This window comes from Protopterus annectens, chromosome 3.part0, assembly GCF_019279795.1.
Source record: "Protopterus annectens isolate FY-2018-M chromosome 3.part0, PAN1.0, whole genome shotgun sequence".
Taxonomy (NCBI): Eukaryota; Metazoa; Chordata; order Ceratodontiformes; family Protopteridae; genus Protopterus; species Protopterus annectens.
The window spans coordinates 1,667,403,641-1,667,423,514 of NC_056731.1; the positions used below are offsets into that span (position 1 = coordinate 1,667,403,641).

General features: G+C 46.2%; 1 protein-coding gene across 6 annotated transcripts in view; it reads left to right on the forward strand.

The window, feature by feature from the left end:
- Positions 1 to 19,874, forward strand: part of OXR1 (oxidation resistance 1) — a 4,227,902-nt gene that overhangs the window by 3,453,257 nt on the left and 754,771 nt on the right. The gene's annotated exons all lie outside the window — the stretch shown is intronic.

Here is a 19,874-nt window from a genome sequence, read left to right on the forward strand (position 1 = left end):
CTTTTAGACCTTTGAAAATGATACCATCTTCCATCAGCATCTCATCTCTGTATGGAAAATAAGGTTGTACTTCTGGTGGTACACAGGATTGCTTTGACGACCATCCATCATTGATGGAAGTGGTTGAGCTTTGGCAAAATTGGATCAGTCTTTGTATGATCTCTCAGCTCATCAAGTCTTGTGGTAGAAAAATGACACACTTCCATGATATTAAAGTCAAAATTCTCTTCATCAAAGCTGTTCAGTGGTATTTCTGGCGATATGGATAAGGTATCAGCCAGATAAAGAAGTATACCCCCTTGTATAGACCATTTTGAAGTTGTACTTTTGCAATTTGAGCATCATTCTTTGTAGTCTTGCTGGTGCGGAATGCATAGGCTTCTTTAAAATAGTGACTAGAGGTTGATGGTCAGTTTCTATGTGGATAGCTTGGCCATAAATGTAATCATGAAACGTCGAACATGCAAATACAATTGCCAAAAGGTCCTTCTCAGTTTGAGCATATTGCATCTCAGTTTAGGTAAGAGTTCTAGAGGTATAGGTAACAGGTCTGCCTTCTTGAAGAATAACTGCACCAAGACTGAACTTTGAAGCATCACAGGAAAGAATTACTGGTATGTGGATATCATAGTATCTTAATGTAGATGGGCTAGCAATTTGCTGTGTGAGGTTATCAAATGCACTCTGGTGTTCTAAACATGATCATGCAACATTTTTGCATGTCACCTCTCTTAAAGGTGCTGATAACTCACTAAAGTCAGGTCTAAATTTGCCAAATAGTTAACTATACCAAGCAAACTCTGTAAAGCTTGGTCATTGTCTGGAACTGGCATCTCAAGAATGGCTGCTTGTTTGGAAGAATCTGGCCGTAAGCCTGTACTGGTAAACAAATGACCTACATAAGTAACTTCTGGTAGTCTAAGTTTGCATGTCGGAGCATTGAGCTTTAAATTTACTTCATGTGCTCTGTCCAGAACTTTCCTGAGGTTCCTGTCATGCTCTTCTTCACCATTACCTCCAACCAGTAAATCATCAACTATTATTGCACACAGGTAGCCTGAAAAAATTTGCTCCATTGCATGCTGAAAGACTTAACTGACAGAATTTATTCCAAAAAGCATCCTGAGAAATCTGTATCAACAAAATTGGGGTACTGAATCTCACTAGTAGTGAAGATTTGCGATCAAGCATTACTTGCCGAAATGAACTCTCTGCATCTAAGACAGAAAAACATTGGCATTTGGCATGAGGGTTGCAATCTCCTCGACTGTACACATAGGATGAACAGGTCTTTTTAATGCCTTGTTTAAGTCTCTTGGGTCTGTGCATATTCTGATTTCATCTGAATTTTTCTTATGAGCAGCACCATGGAAGACACTCACTCAGTTGGCTCTGTGACTGGACAAATCATACCTTGCTGCACCATTTTTGTCTAACTGGACCTTGACTTTGTCCTGCATAGCTATTGGAACTCTTCTTGCTGGTCTGACTACTGGGCCTACTTTCATTGCATACACAACTGGAAGTTTGCTTAGCTTGTCGTCGAAAACATCAGCATACTCTGAGAAAATAGTATCACTGAAGCTGGTACTGGGACATGTGCTTACACAATGTACTTCTTTGGTAAAAGAAAGCAGTTTCATTCTCAAACTGTCTCTGAGACCTAATAATGACAGCATAGGTGGTCTCGCTACATAAAATTGCAAGCTGTAATTTTCCAGCCGAATAGCATTAAAGCACTGCTGAGCCTTTGGTTTGAATCTCCTCGCCTCCAAAAACAACAAGCTTCGCACAGTTTGCAAAATTAAGTTGCTCATCAGCTCTCACTTTAGCAAACGTTTCTGCTGACATTACATTACACTTTGAACCAGTGTCTACTTTGAGCTCTTTGGGTTTACCATTGATCAGGCCCATCCAAAACACTTCACTCTTTGCCAATAAATCTACTGCATTAACCTTTTTGTCCGACCACTGATACAGGATCTACATAGAAAGTTGAGCTGCAGCTTTCTATATGATCAACTTGTTTTTTTGAGTGACCTTTCTTCTTAGTAAGTGAATGAGGTTTGCTTGATTTACAAAACTTTTGAAAATGGTTCCATTTTCTGCACTTGTAGCATTGCTGACCCATTACCAAGCACTTCTTTTTTTAAGACTCAGAGTTGGTTTCACAGTTACAGCAGTTAACATTAAGACTTGACTTTAGTTTTGCTGACTCACTCTTATACTGTACTGAGCATGCCCTTTTTACTGAGCTAGTCTTGGAACTTGCTAGAAAGCTACGGGTCCTCCCTGCCACACCCGCAGGGGTTGCTGCTGCCATGTGCTTAGGCCTATTCCTGCTTGCCTTGTTTTGCATGCTGTCTACTTTTGCTCTATAGGCTGCTGAAACCATACTCTTATCACTTGTAAGCATACTTGTGTGCTTTTCTGTGAGCGCATGAATTTGACAAATCTCTATGGCTTTGCTTAACATTAAATCACTGTCACGAAGCAAAATCTTTCATACTGCAGCAATATTAGCACCACACACAAGCCTGTCCTTTATTAACTCATTTTTCAAGTCACCAGATCTGAACATTTTGGCTTTATTTCTCAAGTCAGTGATATAAGCTGCAAAAGTTTCACCTGGGTTTTGGTCTCTTGTATAAAATAAGTGCCTCTCTAATGTAACATTTGTCATTGGGGGGGGGGGGGGGTTACACATTTCTCTAAATTGTTTTAAGTACTCTGGGTCTTCTCTTGACATGGTCAGTACCACAGTATGACTGTTTCCCCCTCTCCTGTATATACTTCTGGTGCATACACAAATGAACACTCTCTTTCAATGACTTCTGACCCAGCTAAGTTAAGCAAAATGAATGCCCTTGTATGTGCGTCTTTGTCAGAAAAAGATTTTTGTATGAAAATATAGTATTCCTGCTCGAATACTCTCCAATTTTCTGCTCCATTATGATCAAACACAAGTGGGATCCGGTCTGCGAAATGCCTCTGTCATGTCAACACACAGTAGTGAAGGTGCTTGATATTGTGTATGAACTTGCACACAAAAATATATATATATATATATATATATATATATATATATATATATATGTATATATGTATATATATATGTATGCCAGAACTTTATGCCTGTACTTGTAATTATGCCCAATAGCACAACAGACTCTTAAACAACTGCACTTTGCCAAATAAGTCTCCGTTGAAATCACTGTACTTTGTGAAACCAATCCTTATCAGTATAAGAAATACTTTGAAATAACTGTACTTTGCGAATAAACACTGCACAGTGTAAGAAACACTTGGAAATGGTGGCACTCTGTGAATAAATGTAGACAGCACAAGAAGCTTTTCAAAATGACTGTACTTTGACTGCTCTTTGCAATATAACTGTACTTTGCACATAGCAAACTCTGAAATAATTGCACCGTAATAAAGCACACACTCTGAAAACACTGCACACTCTTGAGACACTTGGAACAACTTTAGTTATGCTTTGAATGGCTTTGGTCAGTGCGAAATACTAGATGTTGTGTAGTCCAATCTCACATTCATTTTTACGTATGGGTTCGGCTCTGACTTGGCCGATTTATAATCTCGAAGACTTCTGGTTGGCTCTTGGCTAAGCAGATATCCCATAGTGCACCAGTACAAACCCCAGATCTTGTTTGACGCATCTACAGGTTCGGTTGTGCTTCTCTTGGCTCTGACTAAGTGTTAACTTTTTTTGCTTATATGTTGCTTAAAATCTTGCTCAAAGTTATAATTCATGTAGTATAATAGTATTTGCATTAGTATTTGTTAGTGTAGGGTTGCTAATTCTTAGGTAATTAGCTCCTTTGCACCCCTTGGTGCAAGCGTTGGCCTTGGGCCTGTTAGTGTGCTTTGTGGTATCCTGTGTACCAGTTATAGATTTATTGTTAGCACTGATAGTTTGATAAACTGTAGTGTTTGTTCTAGTCTATGGTTTCGTAGAGCCGTTTCGTTTTGGCGGTTATCTGCTGGTGTTTGACTTTTTTTTACAGTGGTGGAGTTCGTTGTTCGAAACTCCAGTTTCAGCTTCCTCTGTTAATCCTTAGCAGAATAAGGTTTTTCTTTTTCTGGACTAGGCCGTTTTAGTTAGAGGACCTAGTTCTCATGGTGTTTCTTCCTCCTTCAGGGCTAGGCCTGTTTAAGTTAGAGGACCTAGTCCTCCCTTTTACTTCTCTTCTCTTTTCGTCTGTGTGTTATGTCTAAAGAGGTTAAGGAGCACAAGCCTTCGGGCTTCAAAAAATGCATGAAGTGCTCCCAAAAAATGTCATTGATGGATGGTCATGGTCTATGCGTCTATTGCTTAGGGGCCATCCATTTGCAAGAGACTTGCTTGTTTTGTCATGCCTTCTCCCCTAGAGTGTTACAGGAGAGGAGGAACAAGGTAATTCTAAAGGGTCTTTTAAAGCCTGCTTTTGAGGAAGCCTTGTCTAGCTCTTCCTCTTCTTCCAAGTCCACTAAATCATGGCTAAGTCTAAGTCTTCGAAAAGACCTTCTCCAGCACCGGCTGGTGTCGTGGAGCCGCCTCCTAAAGTGGCAAAATCAACCTCATCAGTTCCACTGCCTTTGGAGCTAACTGAGAGCAGCATTGTGGTGACAGGGTCGGTTCCTAGTTTGTTGGAGCCGACCATTGAATTTATAGAACCTGCTATTCCTCCAAGATCAAGATCCCCGACTATGTCCTCCAGGTCTTCCAGGAGCCTTTCAGATGATGTGGGAGGGTGGTCCTGAGACTGCTGAAGTCGTCTGCTCTATCTAAATTGTTGTCGGCTCCGACCCAGTCTGTTCCGGAGGCTATGGAACCAGTTATACCCTCGATTGTTATTCCTCCTCCGAGCCAAGCTGGTCTGTCAGAGTCTGAAGGCTTGGTGCCACTGGTGGAACCCTCGGCTCCAGCTCCACTTACGGTTGCTTCGGAGCCGAGTTCTGCACCGACACTTTTGGTGTCGTCCGTTGTATACAGAGGCCAAAGCTCTCTGGTCGGCGCTGACAGGGAAGGTTGGAATCTGTCGTCTTCGGTTCCGAGTCTCCCTCTCGGCGCTTTGGCTAGGGTGAGTTCAGACCCTGTGTCTATCTCGGAGCCGACGGCATCCTCAGTCTCTTTGGAGCGGGGGAGGTCCTCGGAGCCAGAGAGGTCGGCATTTGAGATGATAAGCGTGCTGTCCAAATCAGTGGCCACCAAGGGTACCAGCACTCTCTCCCATAGAGCACCCACTTCTGTCTCAGCCCCTACTCTCTCCGGAGACAGCAGAGACCCTCAGCCTCAGGAGCCACCGGCTGGTGGCCCCCACTCTTCTGTGGCCTCCCTGGAATACCCTTCTGAGGAGCCGCCAGGAAGCATGTTGACTCCCAGGATAAGTCTTCGACATCTAACACTGACCTCGAGGAGTCAGAAGGGTCGCCCAAGTCATCCTCTGATGAGGTCTCCTTCGTGGACATCCTGGAGATCCTTAAGCAGAGGTGCGGCTGGCCCACTGTCAACCCTTCTGATGAGGAGTCGGTGTACCTGAAGGCTTTCTGGTCTCAACCTTCTGCCTCTTGGGTCTCTCCACCTTTTGACGAACTGATGGATTTAGTTAGTCGAAAGTTGTGGGATACTCCTGATGCCGTGGAGCCAGCCCCTAGGAGACCCAACAAGTTTCTTTCTGCCCCTCCAGATAAAGAATTTATGTGAAATTGTTCGATCTCGCCGTTTGTTCTTACGCACGGGTTCGGAGCCGACCCTCGGCTCCGAGTCGGCCAAATCGCAAGCTCTGCATCTAAGAGAAGCTCGAGGCACAGTCCCTATCCCATGATCCCCTGCTGCTATCCCTCAGATCTAGTTTGCCGCTGCAGCAGGTCACGTCGAGAGAAAGCTCGGGCCAGTAAAACTTTTGTTATTACTTCTAAAAACATTAATATTTCCTTAATAGTTAGCTGTAAAAGTTTAGTAGAGATTAGATAGTGTGTGTGTGTGTGTGTGTGTGTGTGTGTGTGTGTATATATATATATATATATATATATATATATATATATATATATATATATATATATATATCTTCCTTCATATTTAGTCTTAGTTGTAGGAGCGACTGCTCTTAGGCTTTAGGCCATTTATTTCTTTCAGGGCTCTGGCAGAATTTTTTCTTAGATTTATATATATATATATATATATATATATATATATATATATATATATATTTACTCAGGGTGTTTGCTGTCTTGTATTTACTCCTACAGTTTAGTGTGTTTTGGTGGTGCTGTTTTTTTCTATAATAGATACATTTAGACTTTCTTAGTGCTTAGCTATAAACATGTCAGAGAAAGCCAAATCAGGATTTAAGCGCTGTCAATGTGGTCAGAAAATGTCCATTACGGACAATCATACCTCCTGCATCTACTGTCTTGGCCCTCTCCATCTTCATGAGGATTGTTCCATCTGTCACTCCTTTAGTGGAAGGGTCATGATGGACAGGCACAGGAAGCTCATCGAGAGGGGCCTTCTAAAGCCCGAATTTCAAGAGACCTTAGATAAGGCGGACCAGGCATCGAAGTCTTCGAAGGGGTCGAAGTCTTCGAAGGTATCGGAGCCCAAGTCTTCGGCTCCGAGTACCTCGGCTAAGATTCGGTCACCGGCTCCACATATCTTGGAACCGAGCATCGAACGGTTGTCTCGATTCGAGGCCCAGGTCTTGGAGCCAGTGTCAGAGGTACTTCCGTTTTCAATCCTTCGCTCGGTGACCTCTTCGGCCCCTTTGACCCGTTCTTCCTGGGCGATGTCGGACACCGATGTGGATCGAGTGGTGCAGAAGCTTATGGAGAACACGGCTCTATCCAGACTTATTGCAATTTCGTCCCAGTTGGTTTCGAAACTTGAAGCCCTCCCCGTCACATCTATAGATCTTCCTTCGAGACCCATCGAGTCATCAGAGCCAGGAGTCGAGGAGCTGATAATTGTGGATCCCCCGGAGCTGAAGCCATCCTCGGCACCACTAACCTCGACACCCTCGGAGCCCATCGAGGGGTCTTGGAGCCGACGTTCTCTCCTGGGTTCCGGGGTGGAGAGTCGAACTGAGCTTTCGGTACCAACTCTCCCCCTCGGGGCCTCGGCGCAGATTAGTTCGGCTCAGTCTTCTGGGTCGGAGCCCATGGTTCCAGTGCCCGGGAAGCTACCGTGTTCTTCAGATCCGGTGGAGTCCTCGGCCCGGGGCTCCGGTGCCTTCGACGCCATGAGGAAGGGTTTGTCTGGACAGACACTCACATCATCAGATACCTCTTCTCCTTCCCCGAAGGGACCGAGTTCTGTTTCTGCACCTTCGATCCCCACCAAGCGTAGAGACCCAATGCCTCAGCCAGCCCCAGAGGGTGTACAGTGTTCCTTGGAAGCTTCACCAGATGCCACCTCTGATGAAGTCCCGAGGAAGAAATTGTGCAAGAGGAGGCACATTGATTCCCTACAGGAATCAGTGACATCGGACACCGACCTGGATGAGTCCCCACGGTCCTCCCCCGAGGATGTCTCGTTTGCGGACATCCTAGAAATTCTAAAACAGAGGGGTGGCTGGCAGACACTTGCCCCCACTGAGGTTGAATCAGTGTTGCTGAAGGCCTTTGGGGCTCACCCTTCCACTTCCTGGGTGACTCCGCCCTTCGACGAGTTAATGGATTTAATAGCTCGAAGGGCGTGGGAGGATCCTGATACCGTGGAACCAGTCTCTCGGAGACCAAATAAATATATTACTGCCCCCCAAGATAAAGCTTACCTTACCAAGGGAGTCCCAGTTGATGCTATGGTGGTGGCGGCAGCTACCAAGAAGGAAATGTCCGAAGCATCTTCCTCTGTCCATCCTCCTAACAAGGATTCTAGGACTATGGACAGGTATGGGAAGCTCGTTTTTAGCTCAGCGACTTTTGCCATGCGATCGCTGAACTACCTTACGCATTTTACACGCCTTCAGAGAGATCTCATTAAGGAGTTGGGAGATAACAGATGCTGCTGTCTCAGACAAGGTGACAGCACAGCTCAACACCCTTACTTCGATAGTTAACTCGTCCATGAGACTCATTTCATATGCGGCCGAGGGTTCGAGTAGGGCAGCAGCCTCAGCGATTGCTCTGCGGAGACCATCCTGGATGTGCCTGTGCTCCTTTGCGGAAGCCTTTAAGTCTTCTTTTGCTAATGCCCCCTTTGATGGCGCCTCCTTGTTTGGGCCCAAAGTGAAGGAGACACTCACTAGGTGTGAGCAAGAAGGAAAGACCATTTTTCCACCCCCCTCTAGACCGTACCCCAAAGGGCAAAGAGGCGGAAAAATGTGGTTCCGGAAGACTCTGGGAGCTTTCCAGTCTGCACCTAGTGATACCCCCTCCAGAGGCAGAGGAGGGGGAAGAAATGGAAGATGCCGCCCAGGTGGCAGAGGGGGTCTGCAAAACCAGGGCGACAGGGATACCGTCCCTGTGAAGCCTTTTCAGCACTCCTGAGTGGAGGCCTGGCTGTCCTGCTCTGGAGGCAGTTGGAGGTCGCTTGGCTTTATACCCGGAGGCTTGGCTAAATCTCACATCAGATTCCTGGGTAAAAAGCATAATAACCAGAGGATACAATATCCCCTTTCTGAACAATCCACCCACCCAAAAAAGATTCCCAGATGTTCCACCCGCTCTGCGGGATCAGGCAGCCATAGAAATACAAAGGCTGTTAGAAAAAAGAGTCATCCAGCCAGTCTCGGCAGACCAAATAGGATCCGGAACTTTCTCAAGGTTCTTTTTAGTTACAAAGAAAACAGGGGACTGGAGGCCAATACTGGACCTCAGCAGACTCAACACCTTCGTGAAGAAGGAAAATTTCCGGATGGTCACGCTGCAATTGATTCTTCCATTTCTTCAAACGAATGATTGGATGTGCTCTATAGATCTCAAGGATGCGTACTACCACATAAAAATGGCCAGGCCATCCAGAGATCACCTGCGCTTCCGGCTGGGAGCCAGTCATTTTCAGTTTCGAGCTCTGCCCTTTGGCCTCACCTCCGACCCCAGGGTGTTCAAGTGCATGGCAGTAGTGGCGTCTCACCTGAGACGAAGAGGATTCTGGGTGTTTCCATATCTGGACGACTGGCTCCTTACCGCCACCACCAAGCATCACCTAGTACAAGCCAGGGACTATACAATCAATCTCTGTTCCAGCTTAGGAATAACAGTGAACTTCAAAAAATCTACCTTGTTGCCCTCACAGCATATCTTATTCATAGGGGCGGAGTTAGATACCTTCGTAGCACTGATAAGACTTCCTCAGGCAAGAGTGTCAGTCTTGAGGGATCAGGTCTCTATTCTTCAAAACAAAAAAGTTCCCGCATTACTGGTCTTGAAAGTATTGGGCATGATGGCAGCTACCCTTATTACGGTTCCCCTAGGGAAGAATGCACATGAGAATCCTCCAGTGGCTCCTCTTTGCTCAGTGGTCGTTTCAACGGTTACTGTTGTCACACAGAGTCTTGATCACAGAAACTTGCAAGCGGGACCTCCGTTGGTGAATAAACGATCAGGAACTGACGATAGGGCGTCCGTTTGTGCTCCCTGCTCCCGTAGCCACAGTAACCACGGACGCTTCCCTGATAGGGTGGGGGGGACTTTTTCAGGGGAGAACAGTCCAAGGAGTGTGGTCGAAAATAGAGTACAATCTGCACATCAATGTCCTGGAGCTGAGAGCAGTGTTCCTGGCGTTGCAACACTTTCACGACTCCTTACCTCTGGGAACAGTGGCAATTCAGACGGACAATGTCAGTAGCCTGGTACATAAACAAAGAGGGAGGAACCAGGTCTTACCCCTTATGCAGAGAGGCCCTGAGAATCTGGCAATGGGCTGTGTCCACCGGATGCTTTCTAATAGCAACGCACATCCCGGGAACATCCAACGTCATAGCGGACAGGTTGAGCAGAGCCATCCTGTTGCCTCAGGAGTGGTCCCTCAATCAAGTTGCGGAGAAGATCTTCCGCAGATGGGGCCAGCCTTGCTGCGATCTTTTTGCTTCCCCCTTGCTTCCCCCTTGAACGCCAAATGCAGAAGCTACTTCGCCATACTTCCCCCTCCGGGGGGTGCCCCCAGGGACGCACTGGTACACGATTGGCCCCCGGGTCTCCTATATGCCTTCCCTCCTGTTCCATTGATTCCCAAATTTCTACAGAAAGCCAAAGGTCTGGGAAGGACGATCATCTTGATAGCACCATTTTGGCCTCGACAGATCTGGTTTCCCTTTCTTCAAGCTCACCAGATGAAGGAACCTTGGACTCTGGACCCATTGCCAGACCTGCTGACCCACTCGTCAGGAGTTCCTCACCCATCTCTTCAGTCCCTAAAACTGACAGCTTGGCTGCTCCACTTCCCAATTTAGCCAGGTCGGACCTTTTATCCCCAGCAGTGCAACACATTTTAGTTTCTTCCCACAAAGCTTCCACAAGAAAACTGTATAGGAGCAAGTGGAAACGTTTTGCATGTTGGGCCTCCAGACAAGGTATAGACCCTTTGGTGGCCCCTATTCCCAAAATTTTAGAATTTCTCTCCACACTCTTTCATCAAGGGGCCTCGACGTCCGTGATAAGAGTTCAACTAGCTGCCATATAAAATTTTCATGTGGGTGAAGGAGGAGCTACAGTTATGTCCCACAGACTTTGTACAGCATTTATGAAGGGTACCTTTCATCTCAGGCCACCCATATGAAACCCGGTATTTCCGTGGAACTTGAATTTAATGCTGTTTCAACTCATGTTGGAACCCTTCGAGCCAGCTTCGACGTGTCCACTTAAGTATCTATCCTGGAAAACCCTGTTTCTGGTGACAATCACTTCAGCTGACAGAATCTCGGAGCTACAGGCATTGTCGATTAGACCCCCGTATATAGTCTTTCACCCAGACAGGGTCACCTTGCGTACTAATCCATCCTTTCTGCCAAAAGTATGTTCAGTGTTTCATATTATTCAATCCATTGAGCTTCCCACTTTTTTCAGGAACCATTGTAATAAATTGGAATACATGTTGCACAAATTGGATGCCCACAGACAGCTGAGATTTTATCTGGACAGAACCAAGGAATGTAGGAAATCAGATCAACATTTTGTTCCCTGTGCGGACAATAAGAAAGGACTGGCAGTAACAAAATGCACGTTATCTAAGTGGCTGTCAGACTGTATAAATTTTGTCTATTCATCCTCCAAGCAGTTTCTTCCGTTCAAACCTAAAGCTCATTCTACCAGGGCTGTTTCCACTTCTCTGGCCCACGCCGATCGTTTGCCTTTGGATACCATATGTGCAGTGGCTACTTGGGCCAAGCCTCATGCATTTATTACTCACTACAAAGTGGACAGGACCTCCAGGGACAGGGCTTCCTTTGGTTCCACAGTTCTCAGGAATATTCTTCCGTGAGCCACCCAGGGTTGTGGTGCTAGGGACGCTACCCATGCGTAAGAACAAACGGCGAGATCGAACAATTTCACATAAAGAAGTTATGTTCTTACCATAATGTTCCATGTGAATTGTTCATCTCGCCTTTGTTCTTACATTCCCTCCGTCCCCTCCTCGCCCTGGAAGAACGCGAATGCGACTGGTGTCTGGTTACCTTCTTGGGGTTACCTGGCACTACCTGCTTCTTTTTAGGTGTGCTCATTACTGTATGCCTGTCTATATATAATTTGAGTATTACGATCCGTGTGGATGGAAGCGTAGGCAAGGGGGTCAGTTATGTTCTTGAAGTCTTGTTTCTTAGCAAACTAGATCTGAGGGATAGCAGCAGGGGATCATGGGATAGGGACTGTGCCTCGAGCTTCTCTTAGATGCAGAGCTTGCGATGTGACCGACTCGGAGCCGAGGGTTGGCTCCGAACCCGTGCGTAAGAACAAACGGCGAGATCGAACAATTTCACAAAAATTCTTTATCTGGAGGGGCAGAAAGAAACTTGTTGGGTCTCCTAGGGGCTGGCTCCACGGCATCAGGAGTATCCCACACCTTTCGACTAACTGCTCCGAACCCGTGCGTAAGAACAAAGGCGAGATGAACAATTCACATGGAATGTTATGGTAAGTACATAACTTCTTTTTGTCCAAAGGTGCCCCCGTAGATGCCACGGTGGTGGCATCGGCCAATAAGAAGGAGCTTGCTGAGACTTCTGTCCATCCACCAAATAAGGAGTCTCGACAGATGGACAGGTACGGGAAGCGTGTTCAGCGGCTTTTACTCTTCGATCTTTGAACTATCTCACTCACTTCACGAGATTGCAGAGAGATCTCCTCAAGGAGTTAGGAGATTCTATACAGGGTACATGTACTGAGGGAGTCCCTGACAAGATTTCTGCTCAGTTGTCCACCTTAAATTCTGTAGTAAACTCCTCCATGCGGCTTATTTCTTATGCAGCTGATGGAGCGAGTAGAGCAGTGGGTTCAGGAAGTTGCCCTAAGGTGGCATTCCTGGATGCACTTGTGTAATTTTGCAGAACCGTTCAAGTCCACTTTCACCAACACCCCATTTGATGGTTCCTCCTTGTTTGGCTCTAAGGTGAAGGACACACGGACTCGGTGTGAGCAAGAAGGAAAGACACTCTCTGCCATGGGAGTATGTTTTACTGTTCCCTCTTGACCATACCCTAAAGGTCAAAGGGGTGGTAAAATGTGGTTCAAGAAGTCCCAGAGGGTCTTTCCGGACGCACAGGGTGAACCCTCCTTCAGAGGCAGAGGATGAGGAGGAAATAGGAGATGTCGCCCTAGAGGCAGGGGCAGTCCACAATACCAACAAGGTCGTGATTCCTTTCGGGGATGGCCTTATCAGCGCTCCTGATATGGGACCTGACTGCATTTCTCTGGGGTCAGTCGGGGGTCGCATTTCTTTGTATCCAGAAGCCTGGCTAAGTATCACCTAAGACAAGTGGGTACAAAGAGTTGTTACCAGAGGCTATATTATACCCTTTTCCCTTCCACCATTTGTTCCCAAGAAGATCCCAGATGTACTACCCAATCACAAGGATCAGGCAACTGCAGAGATCAAGAAGATGTTCTTCATCTCACATTGCTGCAGTCCTTACATATGGGTAGTCCGCTGTCCTCGGTCGGCCCGAATACCAAAGTATTAGGCTGACGTCGGTCAAGGCGCTTAAAACTGACATCAGGACGTCAGGGTACAAAAGCGCATGACCGACGTCATTTCCTCAGTCTTTTGCCGCATGGTCCGATGCAGAAGCAGCGTTGCAAGTGCCGCTGGCGTTCTGAAATTTTTCGAATTCGGAGTTTCAGACCGAATCCAAGTTGGCTAAGTACCCGTTAGAATATTTTGTTTTTTCTTGCCTCAGTGTTTACCGGATGTCAGAAAAGTGAATAACTGTATTTCTTGTGGGAAACAGATACCGCATAGGGATTATCATTCTTTGTGTATTCCTTGTTTGGGGCCTGAGCACGGCGTTGTTGGGTGTCGCTTTTGTGCTAGGTTCAAGAAAGGCAGTATTACGCGGAGGTTAGATTGTGCGCGGCTGGTCTGTGGCACGGGGTGCAATTATAAAATGCCGTCAGATTCTCCGCGCCGCTTCTAAGAAGCAAAGACAAAGCAGTTAAACCCAGGCAAGATGAGTCGTCCGCTCCGGACGCCGGTTCTTTAGAGGCTTCAGTGGAACCGGTGGTTCCGACGGAGACTTCTCTGGAGTCTCAGGGGGAGACTTTGATTTTGCAGGAGGTGACCTCTCAGGAGGCAGGTCAGGCTGAAGGGGCTTCTCAAGTTACTGTACTCCCCTCCCTTCCTAGGGTGGTTAGGCCTTCTCCTTCTGTTTCCAAGGCTTCTCCCAGAGGCAGGCCAGTTTTAGCTTCTGTTGGTGTCACTCCTAGTTCAGCAGGGTCTGTGCCTAAGAAGCACATGCTTAAAATGGCAGAAGATTTGATTACTCTGATTAGAGGTTCTTTGCCCCCTCCTGATAAGAGGCCTAGGGTGGAGCCAGAGTTGGGAAGTTTTGAGCAGGCTTCGGATGTTTCAGAGTCTTCAGCTGAAGACTTGCAGGAGTACTCTCCTTATTCTGATTCTGATGCAGATGATTCCACTCCTGCTTCTCCTCCAGAGGATTTTTCTTTTCAGAGACACTTCATTCTATGAGGGAACATTTTAAGTGGGAAGGTCAGGACTTCTCTGATTCTCGGAAAAGGCTTAGGGAATTTTGCTTTACCCCAGCATAGGCCCTTGGCTATACCCCTGTTCTGGATGTTGTGGAAGATGTGTTTGCAGAGGCTTCACTTAATCCTGATTCTCTGCCTCCTGCTCCTGTTAAACCGGATAGGTATTACAGGGTGCCTGAGGCTCATAAATATCTTTATAAGAGTCCTAGGGCGGACCCAGAAACTATTAGTCAGGGACCTAAGGGTGTCAAGGCCTCTGTTGTAAAAATCCGGTTCCTCTAGATAAAGAAGCCAGAGCTTTGGATAGATGGGGAAAGAAGGTCTATACATCTTCTACCTTAGCTATGAGGGCGTTGAATTGCCAGTTTCATATGTTGAAATATCAAAACTTTCTTCTTTCTCAATTGAAGTCTAAGGTGGATGCTCTGGCGGAAGGCATTGAGTGTAAATAATTACAAGATTTGGTGCATGTCTCTGAACAGGTGGGTAAGCATTCATTACAGTGTGGTTTTGATGCTGTGCAGGCCTCGTCTAGGGTGGTTTTCACTGGCTCAGTTCTTCGCAGGCACGCCTGGCTGAAGGATCAGAATTTATCTGACCATGTTAAGACAAGGATTTTGGATGCTCCTTTGCAGTCTGATGTGTTGTTTGGTTCACCTGTGGAGTCAGTCTTGAAGAAAATGGAAGACAAGGCTAAGTCTATGCAGGCTGTTAAAGATTTTTGCAAGTTCAGCCTCAAGTTTAGTAGGAATTGGCCTGCTAAGGGGTGGACGTATCCTTCTTATGATTCTCAGTCTAGGGGTAGATCTAGACGTGGTAGGGGCAGAGCTCAGAGTTCTTTCAGACCTAGAACAGGGAGTTCACCTGCACAATCTTCGGGTGAGAGCAGGGGCCAGTCCTTTCGTAAACAGGCCCAATGACCTACTTTTTCAGCTGCCAGATCCTTCTTGCCTGGCAGCACCTTTGGGAGGAAGGTTAGCACTCTTCAAGGAAAATTGGATGTTGATTACCCAAGACAAATGGGTATTGGATATCATACACCAAGGTTACAAGTTTTATTTCCATACCTTGCCTCCTTTCAAAGGCATGCCGGACGTTCCTCCTCAGCAAAGACTAGAGGCTCACAAGCAAATTTCTCTACTACTTCAAATAGGGGCCATACAACCGGTCCCTCTGCCAGAAGTGGGCCTAGGATTTTATTCTCGCCTGTTTCTAGTACCAAAGAAAGGAAACACGTGGAGACCAATTTTGGATTTATCTATCCTCAACACATATCTGGACATTCCCAAGTTCAAAATGTTGACGTTACAACAGCTTTTACCTCTGCTGGGCAAAGATCACTGGATGGTGACTCTGGATCTCAAGGAGGCTTACCTTCATGTTCCTATCAGGCCCAGTTGCAGGAAGTGTCTGCTGGCTGGGACTTCACATTATCAGTTCTCTGCATTGCCCTTTGGCTTATCTACTGCCCAGAGTGTTCACGGGTTCTGGCTCCAGTGGTAGCTTTCTTCAGGCTAAGAGGAATACAAATCTATCCTTATTTGGACGATTGCCTGATTCTGGCCCAAGGAAAGGACGAACTTCTTCATCATTTACAGTATGTGATGGCAGTGTTAAGATGCCTGGGGTATTCTGTGAACGAAATAAAGTCCAGTCTAGTACCCTCTCAGGACATGTGCTTTCTGGGTGTGAGACTGAATACAGCATCCCAGATGGCCTTTTGACCCCGGACAAACAAAAGAATCTTTCTCTTTACTTCCACCAATTGTCTCATCAGTCCAGGCTGACTGCAAGGACAGTCCTTCAAGCCTTGGGGTTCATGGCATCTTGTATTCTGGTACTTCCCAATGCCAAACTGCATATGAGGAAGCTACAATGGTATCTCAAGAATGTATGGACACAGCACTGCCAAGATTTGGACACTGTCATTCAGATAATACCTTGCATTCAAAAGGAATTTTTGTGGTGGGCTCAGGAATGTCACCTAAACAAGGGACTCTCTGACCCGGCCAGAGGCGAGTCAGATTTTAACGACAGATGCCTCAGACAAAGCTTGGGGAGCTCATCTAAATGGAAAATGGGTACAAGACACGTGGCCTGCCAGACTTCAACATCTACATATCAACTTGAAGGAGATGTTAGCAGTCCAATTTGCATTGATAGCTTTCAAGGATTTACTTCTTCCAGGGCAGGTGTTGATTCAAACAGACAACACAACTGTCATGTGGTACATCAACAAGCAAGGGGAACATTCTTATTCTCTATGCAGACAAGCAATGATTTTGTGGGAGACTGCTCTCAGTTTACAGCTAAATCTTCAGGCAAGGTTTCTGCCAGGAGCACAGAACTCCTTAGCAGACGTGTTGAGCAGACAAATTATGGATCCCCATGAGTGGAAATTGGATCCTCATGTATTTCAGAGATTGACAGTGTTATGGGGAACTCCAGACATAGATCTGTTCGCTTCTCCACTAAATTACCAGCTGCCAAAGTTTTGCACAAAGGTTTCATCCCACAGCTTGGAAAGTGGATGCTCTCTCATTCAATTGGAGCAATCTTCACGTGTATGCCTTTCCACCTCTGCCTCTCCTCCCAAAGGTACTCCTGAAGGTCAGACAGGACAAGCCAAACATGATTTTAATAGCTCCAGATTGGCCTCGACAGCACTGGTACCCATTACTGAGAAGTCTGGCACGGGAGCCTCCATGGCCTTTGCCTTGATTCCTCACCTGCTGTCTCAGGAGAACAGTCATTTACTCAATGTCAAACTTCATTCTCTACATCTGACAGCCTGGCATATTCTGTTTTAAACCCTGGAGGGTCTCAGCTTCCACAACAAGTTTTGAATGTTATTTTGGAGGCCAGAAGGCCTAGTACAAGGAAAGTTTACGCAGATAAATGGAGGAGATTTTTATTTTGGAGTACAGCAAAGGACTTTGATGTTTCTAAACCTAATTTAAGTGTTGCGCTTCAATACCTTACTGAGTTATTGGACAAAGGTTTGTCCTTCTCCTCTATAAAGGTTCATGCTGCAGCAATTTCTGCTCACTATGACTGTGACCCACCATTATTTTCTCAGCCTTTGTTTAAGCAATTCCTTAGAGGGGCAAAGAATATAAGACCCCACGTGAGCGCCTACTCCTGCTTGGGATCTCAATTTTGTGTTGGAGAAACTCACTCTACAACCTTTTGAGCCTGCAGCATCTGCAGAGTTGAAATATTTATCATGGAAGACTGCTTTTTGTTGGCCATTACCTCTAGAAGGGTTTCTGAATTACAGGCCCTTATGGCAGTTGAGCCTTTCTTAATTTTCCACAAGGATAGGGTGTCTTTGCGTACTAACCCTTCTTTTATGCCTAAAGTGGTTTCTAGTGTGGCCTTAAACCAAACTATTCATTTGCCTACTTTTTATGCAAACCCGCAAAATAAAGGGGAAAGGATTTTGCACACTTTGGATATACACAGACAGTTGCGATATTATTTGAGCAGAACTAAAGGGTTCAGGCAGTCTCAGCAGTTGTTTATTTCTTTTGCTTTGGGTTCTCAGGGCAAACCTGTTTCAAAACAAACTATTTCGAAGTGGATTGGTTTTTGTATTGCTTTCTGTTATTCCCATCATGGTAAGGAGATTCCAGCTGGGATTAGGCCTCATTCCACTAGGGCTACTGCCACTTTTACAGCTTTTAAGGGGGTGGCTACTAAAGATATTTTGGAAGCAGCTACTTGGAGTTCAGTGCATACTTTCTCTAAGCATTACCACCTTCCACTTTACTCTAAATCTAGGGCTGGATTTGCCACTGCAATTTTACAGGGCATTTTGGCAGCTCCTAATGCTTTATAGTTTTGCCATCCTCCCTTACCTCTGCTTTGGGATTCTACCCATATGTAAGGACTGCAGCAATGAGAGATGAAGAACATAGTACAGTTTTGTACCTACCATAAATGTAGATGTTCGAAGATCCACATTGCTGCAGTCCAATTTACCCTCCCTCCTTCCCCTCTGTTGTTGAAGGTGGTGGTGTGGTTTGTGTTGTACATATTGTAAATATGGTTAGTGCACGGGTGGTTGGTTAGTTTTTGCTGGTTTTTGGCTTTGGCCTTTCTTGTTAGGGCCTTCTGACATCTGGGGCAAGAAAAGACGGAGGAAATGACGTCGGTCATGCGCTTTTGTACCCTGACGTCCTGATGTCAGTTTTAAGCGCCTTGACTGACGTCAGCCTAATACTTTGGTATTCGGGCCGACCGAGGACAGCGGACTACCCATATGTAAGGACTGCAGCAATGTGGATCTTCGAACATCTACATTTATGGTAGGTACAAAACTGTACTTTGCTCTTAGAAAGGGTCATCCAATCCATCCCAGCAGACCAGATAGGATCCGGAACTTACTCCAGGTTCTTTTTAGTCCCAAAACGAACAGGAGACTGGAGGCCAATATTGAACCTTAGCAGAGTAAACAAATCCGTGAGGAAGGACAAGTTTCAGATGGTAACACTGCAGTCGATACTCCCTTTGTTAGGGAAAGACTATTGGATGTGCTCAATAGATCTCCAAGATGCCTACTACCATATAAAAGTGGACAAGGCGTCCAGGAGCCATCTACGCTTCCGGCTGAGAGCCAGTCACTATCAGTTTTGTGCTCTGCCCTTTGGTCTCACCACAGCCCCCAGGGTGTTCACCAAATGCATGGCAGTAGTGACAGCTCACCTGAGATGTCAGGGTTTCCAGGTGTTTCCGTGTTGGACGACTTGCTCCTGACTGCCCCCCACCAGGCATCTACTTCTCCAAAACAGGGACGCCACTATTCAGCTTTGTGCTCAGTTAGGGATCTCCATAAATTGGGAAAAATCTGCATTATTGCCCTCTCAATCTGTGATTTTTATAAGCGCAGAGGTAGACACAGTGAACATGACAGCTCATCTCCCCGCCGAAAGGGCACAAAATTTAATCTTTCAAATTCAGTGTTTTCTCCCATTGTGGAAGGTCAAAGCAAAGTGGGTTCTTCACCGCCTTGAGACTATGGCATCCACCATCCTATTAGTACTATTAGCCAGGTTGCACATGAGAATTCTCCAGTGGCTTCTGTCTTCCCAATTGTCCTTCCAATATCTTCCGCTGAATCACCCTATTCTGCTGACTGAATCCTGCAAGGTGGATAGCACCCATCCAGTTGACAATGGGTGCCCCCTTTGTTCCTGCCCAACCCGTTGCCACTGTGACCACGGATGCCTCCCAGCTCGGGTGGAGGGGCATTATCTCGGCAGGACTGTCCAAGGCACATGGCAAGAACACAAGGCTCACCTGCATATCAGTGTTCTGGACATGACGGTGGTGCTCCTGGCGTTGCAAGCACTTCAAGACTTTCTTCTTCTAGGGACTATGCGATACAATCAGACAACATGTCGGTAGTTTGGTATATCAACAAACAGGGTGGTACCAGATCTTACCCACTCTGTCGAGAGGCGATGCGAGTTTGGGAATGGGCGATTTCTTCCCAGCGCTTTCTGGTTGCAACACACATTCCAGGGACGACCAACGTGATAGCCGACAAGCTCAGCCAGGCAATCCTACTGCCTCACGAGTGGTCTCTGAAACACAAAACAGCGGAACAGATTTTCCGCAAATGGGGACACCCTTGCTGCAACCTTTTTGCCAGTCCAGTCAATGCCAAATGCAGCAGCTATTTTTCCCTCATTGCCCCTCTGGGGGAGACACCCAGAGACGCTCTAACT